Here is an 8,694-nt window from a genome sequence, read left to right as displayed (position 1 = left end):
TGATGTTTGCACGCGTGGCAAGTCCTAATGAGAAAGCGTTGAATGAGTTGGAAGAGTTTAAAAAGACGAAAGAATGCTCGAAAGGCTAAGAGACTAAAGAGATAGATTTTGTGTTTGTGCATGTTTATATATGATTTGATCGGCTCCAAACGAGCTCTAGAAAATCAGTTTTAAAATATGTCCTAGGAGGAATTCCATTGGACGGAAGACATCACATGGGGTGCTTTCAACTACGTCCGCACCTTTGGTATATAAAGGTCACGCCAGAATTTGCGTGGGTGTCATTTTTCATTTTTTTAACGCGCCGAAACAATCAATTGCACTGCGCGCCTAAATTGTATTTAACAATTTTAAATTTGAATATTAAACTGTGCCAACTGGCACACCTTCAAAAATGTTTTTTTTATTTTCGTTAATTAACAAGTTTATTTTTATTTTATTTATTTATTTTGTTTTATTAATTACCATCATTTCATTGTAAGAGGTTGTTTACATTTTTGTTTTGTGTATGTTAATTAATGGCATCCCAAATTATACTTTGCAAAATATGCTTAGTCTTGCTTTGTCTATGCTGGTTACCTCCCTTAGATTTAAGTATCCGTTGACATAAGCGCCCACTTATTTAGGGATCTTCTTATGATCAAACAAGGTGCCTAGGGACCGATATTTATGACAACATAAATGCTTCTATGTGTAATGAAAGACTGAGGCTCAATTAAACTTTAGAAAACGTTTAGGTTCTCATATAGCTCGTTTCCCTGGTTCCACTTTTGCTTTTTCTCACTCACCTGCCCCTATTTCCAATTCATAGCAGTGGGCTGACGCGCGACACTAGCAGTGTCAGAAATTTCATGAAAACTATTGAATAATTCCACCCGCCATCTTTCGAAGCTTATAAATCCTCGAAAAATGTCATTCAAGCCCTATTTTTTTTTTCAATTAAAGGAGCAAGGTTTTATTAAAAAAACACACACAAAAACAAACAACGTGGGTTTTTTCGGACTTTACAGATAAATTTCTAAAAAACACTACTTTTTTTGTTTTTAAATTTGAATATATCATTTATTGATCTTTTATCTTCAATTTGTGATATATAAAACTTTGGTACATAAATTAATTATTTACTTTTTAATAGACATTTGAAAATGGGGAGGGGCGTGAATTTAAAAAAAACGTTTGTCTAAAATATTATATTCGGTTTATTGGAAAGAGCATAACATTTCACATTGACCCTGAAAATATCATAAAAATAGAATGAATAGAAAAATTTTGATAGATTTTTAAAGTTTAAAAATTGAAAAATACTGAACTCGTAACATTCAATTAATTTAATTACTATTTTTTAAAAAATATTTCTATTACTTTTTATGCAACTTTAATAGTTTATTTTGGAAGTATAATCCATAAAGAAAATAAGCAACCCACCTTTAAAAGAGAAATTACGAGTTTTTTATATTTTATTTGCAGTTTCGTGTTAGGGTGTCAAAAATTCCTACAAAAATTCTGATACACCTAACGCGACACCACCCATCAAATCTTACAACTTCAGGCACACTTGTTGGAATTTTTTTGTACCAATAATTGCGCATCCCCCTGTATACATTTATTATATTTTTATTCTGGTTCTTATATTTGATTTTTTGTATTTCATATCTTTTATTGAACTTAGTTTTGTATATTTTGGGTTCGTACAAAACTCCCTTTAATTTGAATAAAAGGGCAATGCTAGCTCCTTGATGATGACGTCATGAGCCCCAGCGCGAAAATCAGCCTCTTTTAGATTCCAGCGGTAAGGAGATTGGACGTGAATTCATTGCCCAGCGCAGATGTGGAATTTTCCGAGCCTCTCCTTCAAAGAAGTATAACCCCGCAAAGAATACCCGGTTGTGACAAGGCAAACTTCTGAAAACTTTATTTATGTGGCTCCGGTGTGCACATATTATGAAGGAGAGTAATTTTAAAAGACTTTAAATTGAGAAAAAAAGCACATGTGCTGTCTGCCATCATTTTGTGAGTACGCTCCTTAAAATTATTGTGCTTGAGTTATTATTAGGAAGTACTCCTATTTGAATTTTAATATTGTATTTGTTCATTGATACAACATTTTCAATATAAGAACCAGCATTTGTTTTTTGTATTATATTTGGTTACTTTGGCGTTCTTTGTTTTTGTATTTAATGCCTGCAAAGGGAAAAATTTGCAACTTTTTGTAAATAAAATCTCTTCTTCGTTTTAAAACAAGACCTTTATATTTTATTCTTTACTCCCCCCCCTCTTTCTATTTTATTATTTACCCACCTCCTCTTTTTATTTCATCCTTTCATCATTTTTTTCTGCACGCTAGTAGTTTTGCGTCAAATGTATCTGAAAGAAGATACATTTCCGGCACACTAGCTCGTCACCTCATCACCCCAGTAAAATGGATTTGCAGAGAGGATGGTGGGTATTGTAATATAAGTTGTTGAACACGTGGTAATGTGACGACGTTGTGATAAACAAGGTTCATCTTTTTATGAGTAATATGGAGATGAAATAAATAGTCTTACCGTTGGGAGATGAGATTACTTGTTCTTGAAAGAAAGAAGAAATCACGATGTCTTTACAACGGGTAAAAGGAAAGAGATAGACATCAGAAAACCCGACCCCCGACTAACCAGAAGTCCCCCAAAAAGAAGGTCCTTCATATGTATAACCCCCCTCCCTCCCAAGTCCTTTGATTATGAAAGACAAGCTCTCCTAACTTGTGTAGTCTTGCAACCATCTTGATTGACGAATTCGTCATCCTGATCTTGATTGAGAACCTGCTTCTGGAGTTGTTACAAAACCAAATTATGTTGTCACCTTGACTGAAATGATATTAAATAAATAAATTTAAAAAAAAATGACATTCGTTTTAATGATTTGAAAGATAATTTAGCTGATGTAGTATACGTCATTCAACATGTGGTAATGTGACGACGTTGTGATAAGCAAGGTTCATCTCTTAATGAGTAATATGGAGATGAAATAAATAGTCTTACCGTTGGAAGATGAGATTACTTGTTCTTGAAAGAAAGAAGAGATGATGATGTCTTTACAACAGGTAAAAGGAAAGAGATAGACATCGGAGAATGTTTACATAAGTTTTATTCAAGAATGCCATTACCGGAAGATCTTACCCCAGACTATCCGGAAGTCACCAATAGCAGAAAGGATATATAGCATTAAGCGAAGCAGTAAATGTGGGGACTGTGATATATAGTGAGCCATTTATACCTACCAATTTGCTTTGTCTAGATCAAACACACAGACACAGAACAAGCTGTGTGCAGTGGCACACACGTGCAAACATCACATAACTTTGATACGTATGCATTTCCTGTGACCTCCGTTTCCTTTTTTTTTATCTCCTTTTTCACTTGACACCAAGCAGGGCACACGTATAAACCCACATGCTTCATAAGCATGCACTTGAAGAGCAGCAAACAGAAATGTGAGGTAGGCTTTGCATATTTTTTGTATAAACAATCTTACCTTTAAGATGCTTACATGTAGAGCTAATACAGTATGAACAATCCAAGACTGTTATAATTAAGCTATATATCGCTCGTTTAAAATATGAACTATAACCTCTATTTGTGCACACTTCCACAGAGGTCAACACGTACAAGCCACTATCATACGTCCTTACGTGACTACCAAATTATTGCACCAATGTATGAACTTTGTTTTGTTTTAAATAAATAATGTAGTTTTATATATATACTGGTATAATAGTTTTCTTTATTGCTAAGGCGTGAACATGCTTTATATAGCCTTGCAATAGATATCAGACACAAGCTTCAACAGTGCTCAGCATACACTGATGACTGCTCTGCATATGGAAGCAAGGGACATTGAGCGAAATGCTGCAGAAAGATTAAATCAAGGGAACACAAAAATAAAACCAAACACAAAAGAAAGTTTCACATAGAGAACTGAACGCAGGAGACAAAAGGAAAATTTCGATCACATCAATACTAGATGTGATGAAGATGTTTATTTCCAACAGTATCATTCCCTAATTATCAGTGCATGGATAGTATAACTAAGAAATCCAGGGACGAAGCCTACATGACCCTGAATATCAAACCACCACACCTGAAATGCAAAACACACCACACACTTCACATGAAAATCGATTCTGTCACATTCGGTAACATACTCTCACTGAGAACATTTTAACAGATGCATGGAACATTCTGCAACCTCGCTCTGTCCACATATGAAACTTGCCTCTGGAGGCGACTGAATTCAATGTCTTGGAACCATTAGCTTTCCATGCCAGTATAGGAACTCAGAATGGACAAATAAAACATTTTATGTTCTAGAAGTACTAGAACCTGAGTCGTAAGGCTCCCAACATGCGAAAAAGCTGAAACTAATAACCATACACGTGGACATCTTTAAAACGTGTTTAACTGTCCAGATCTCTTCTATCAGCTGACTGGTATCAAGATACCCCAAGTAGTTTGATAGGATTGGAAATCTTTAGTGGGACCATCAAACTTCTACCAAAGAAAGAAGTAGTTTCATTGAAAGAAGGGTTTCATCGGACTTCCATGCAAATGTAATATCCACATAAAGGACAAACTGAAGAAGCAAACAGTATAAACTAAGACACATCTCTGCGAATATGCATGGACCCACAAAAATTCAACGCCAGCCTCAAGATATATCTGCACAAAATACCAAAAGTAGAAGAGCTAAACCCAATATCACCACACCTACACTAGACAAAAACAAATATGATCCACTTCAAACTAAATCAGGCAAAACGACAAGGACACCCTCACAGTACAAAAATTGATCTTATCCCATAGATCATAAAGCCTTCACATACTATAAATCAATGACAAAACAACACACAACAAATGCACACAGACAATTAGTGCTCGACTGAACTCCAATCTATGGTGCCCCCTTGCCAAACTTTCACAAAAACACTCGACTACTTACAACAACTATATGCAATTTCCCCCACTCTCTAACTGTGCCTAAATCTAAACGCAGATGACACAAACAAAGCTTTTTTCCCAGAACTGCCCGTTTGTGGAACACTGTTTGGTTGGCCTACTTCCTGGTTGACTACAACATGGTAATCTTCAAATCTAATGTAAACAAATTCTTGTTGAGTCGTCCCCATAAATAATCAAATTCTATCCAATTTACACCATTAAAGATGACTGCATTACCACCTTACATTCATTGACCCTTATCCTCGAGTGGTCCTCGGGCCTTGACCTTGATAAGTGGGGACTACCGAGTAAAAAAAGAATAAAAGTATGTTATAGTACCACAGATAATATTCACCTTTACTTGCCTGGGACTAGATGTAACCGTTATCAGCCTGGCGCTCTCCTGGAATAAATTTGCTATGTTCGCTTCATTGTTTGGCTCTTAAGCTGCGATAGAAGAAACCAATGAAATTCTTTGGTAAATTTTATTGTTTCTTATAATTATTTTTCTACTTGATCATTTTCTGTAGTTTTTAAAATTTTTGTTAATTTTGACATGATATGTTAGCATATAATAATATTTTTTACTTTGAAATACATTTGTTGATATCAAACTATAATGTACAAGCACCCTGGCAAGGAGGAGTGTGCGAGCCTTTCCTAGTCTCACACAAAAACACACATTCACATTTCAAGCTATATTACTTGTCATATACATAGGCGCACACAAACATACGCGCCCACGTCCACACACGTACATATATTCATGAATATATGTACGTGTGTGGACGTGGGCGCGTATGTTTGTGTGCGCCTATGTATATGACAAGTAATATAGCTTGAAATGTGAATGTGTGTTTTTGTGTGAGACTAGGAAAGGCTCGCACACTCCTCCTTGCCACCTCCTAATGTCAACTGTAGCCATCACCATTGGTTCTCTCTCTATCTCTCTCAGCTGTCCATAAAAAACTACTGCTCTGTGCTTTCCCATTCGTTCTTTTATACAACCGTCACTGTCTTCATGTACAAATTAATGCTATAGGTATATTAATAAGCCATTTCTCGACGAATGATTTTCTTTTGTCTTTCATTCTTTGATTTCGTCACATGACAGGATAAACAGTGATGCTGTTGCTTGTGTAAGTTACGTTTTGTATTACTCCTACTACATGCCTAAATGCCCCCCCTTTTTTTTCTGAGTAGGAGAAGAGGAGGAAAGATGCCATGTGCAAGTTTAACAATGCAATTGCTAACAAGTGCTTCAGTCAGAAAAGCCCGGTCACACCAAAAGGTATAGATCCAATTGTAATGTTAGGAACTGTTGGAATTAGCTTTAACGAATAAAATTTGTGTATGCACTTTTATGCGATAAGAAGTTAGCTGCGGTTACAGTTATTTTAAAGATTATTTCAAATTAATTATAGTTTTCCCTTATTTTTTATTTTAATAAATATCGCATTGAAAGTGAATGAACAAAACATTGGTTATTGTCCCGATTTTGCCTTATATTAAAAAACAAAAATTGTTGGAAATTTATCTCGTTTCCAGATAAATTCGATGCGAAAGTGACTAGCCTGAAAAAAAATAAAAGCATGAAATAAAAAGGGGGGGGCAAAGAATAAAATATAAAGGTCTTGTTTCAAAACAAATAAGAGATTTTATTCATATTTAAGTTAGTTGCAAATTTTTCTCTTTGCAGGCATTAAATTCAAAGAACGGTATAATGAAAAAAATAACACTGGTTCTTATAATGAAGATGTTGTATCCATGAACGAACACAATATTATGATTCAAAATAGTAGTTCCTAATCACACTCTCATATGTAATAAATTTTAGGAACGTACTCACAAATTGAAAGCCAGTCAAGCACGTGCCTTTTTCTTTTTTTTTTTTCTCGTTTAAAGTCCTTTTAGAAATTTCTCTCCTTCCATTTACGTGCAAACTGTAGCAACGCAAAATAAAGTTTTCTTAAAAAATTACATTTCTTCCAAATACGCGCAGACCGTAGCCACGTAGATAGTTTTCAGAAGCATGCCTCGTCGCATGTCCGGGGTATTCTTGCCGGGTTCTCTTCTTTGAAGGAGGCTCCAAAATTCCTTGTCTGCACCGGGCAATGAATCTGCATCCACTCTCCACGTCGCTGGAACCAAAAAGAGGCCAAAATTCGTGTTGAGCTTGTGACGTCATCAAGGAGCTAGCATTTTCCTTTTCTTCAAATTAAAGGGAGTTTCATACAAACCCAAAATATACGAAACTAAGAATCATAAAGGATACGAAATACAAAATATCAAATATAAGAACCAGAATGAAAATAATAAAAGTAAACGGGGGGGGGGGGTTTACTATTATTGGTACAAAAAAATTCCAACAAAATAAAGAAAATTCTGTACGATGAAAAGAAAGTATTGTGTACCAAAAATGATATAAATTGATCAAGTAATTTTATTTTCATAAAGAAAATCATTATGTATTATTTTATTTTTATTTTCTTTTGGACTCTTTTGAGATGAAGCTTTATAATTGGTGCATTCATTTTCTTTTTTTTCTTTTTGCGAACTATGAAAAAAATGAAATGCACCAATTATGGAGCTTCATCTGAAAGGATTGAAAAAAAAAACCCCAAAAAAAACAAGAAATAAAAATAAAAATAAAATAATATATAATACCATTTGGAAGACCAGATAAGAACACAAAATTGGATTTATAAGACCAAAAAATCCAACACTGATCGCCCTTTGAGGCCCATGATTCAGTGGACAGAGGCGTTGAGTCTCTACAGTTCCAGGTGAGGATTGTCTGAAGATAGCGGTTTTAATCCTACCAAAAGCAGTCCAGAGTCTGTGGTGAGACAACAGCAACTATGGAAGGTAGTAATTACTGAGGATACAATTACAAGACTCAGCATTTCTATCCCATCGCAGTTAACCACCTGAAGAAGGCCAGAGGATGAGTTGGCCGAAATGTGGTGAAACAACAATAACTATGAAGATGAAAAAACAAAACAAAAAAAAAAAAAACGAATGCATCAAAGTAAATCATGTTTAAGCGAATTTAAATTTTTATAATGCCTCCACCCTTTAAGAATAACTTTTAAAATATTGCAAGTTTGAATTATTTGTAGTAATCTCCTTGGTTCCTTCAGCCTGTTTCAAGGTGGCATCATAATGTCGTCTCTCATAGTTTCTTAATAAAAAAATGAAACTATATTATCATTTTACATGATTTTTGGTGTACGATATTTTCTGTCCATCACGAGTGCATACATCATTTGTTTTGTTTTTAATACAAGGTGAATTCTGGACAAATACCAAAATATTAATTCAATATGCAACGAACTTGTAGCGCCGATATCCTATCGACGTAACTTCCGATTAACGCAACAAGCAGAAAAATCCCATCCCTTCACGATAGAAGTGCCTCGATCCAAGTTTCTTCTCTCGAACTGGTAGACTTTACAATTTTCTCCTTGTATCCTACTTCTCTGACTATACTAACATGCAAAAGTTTCAATGTAATGTGAACAAACATTTCGCTTTTCAACTCACTACTTAGAGTGTCCCTAAGCCCCTTACGCCTCAGTGGTAATTTGTCTTGTTTGGAGCGAATATGATTGGGAAACAAATTGCAGTTAGGCAAGGAAAACATACACGCATATTATCTTGTCTGAAGTTGTCTCATATTTTTATTGCTAGAAAGGTCATTTCATTCTATAATTGG

Source organism: Euprymna scolopes, chromosome 21 (genome assembly GCF_053919585.1).
Source record: "Euprymna scolopes isolate OS-2025 chromosome 21, ASM5391958v1, whole genome shotgun sequence".
NCBI classification, from domain to species: Eukaryota; Metazoa; Mollusca; class Cephalopoda; order Sepiida; family Sepiolidae; genus Euprymna; species Euprymna scolopes.
The sequence above is the reverse complement of the archived record's forward strand: the minus strand, read 5'-3'. Positions refer to the sequence as shown.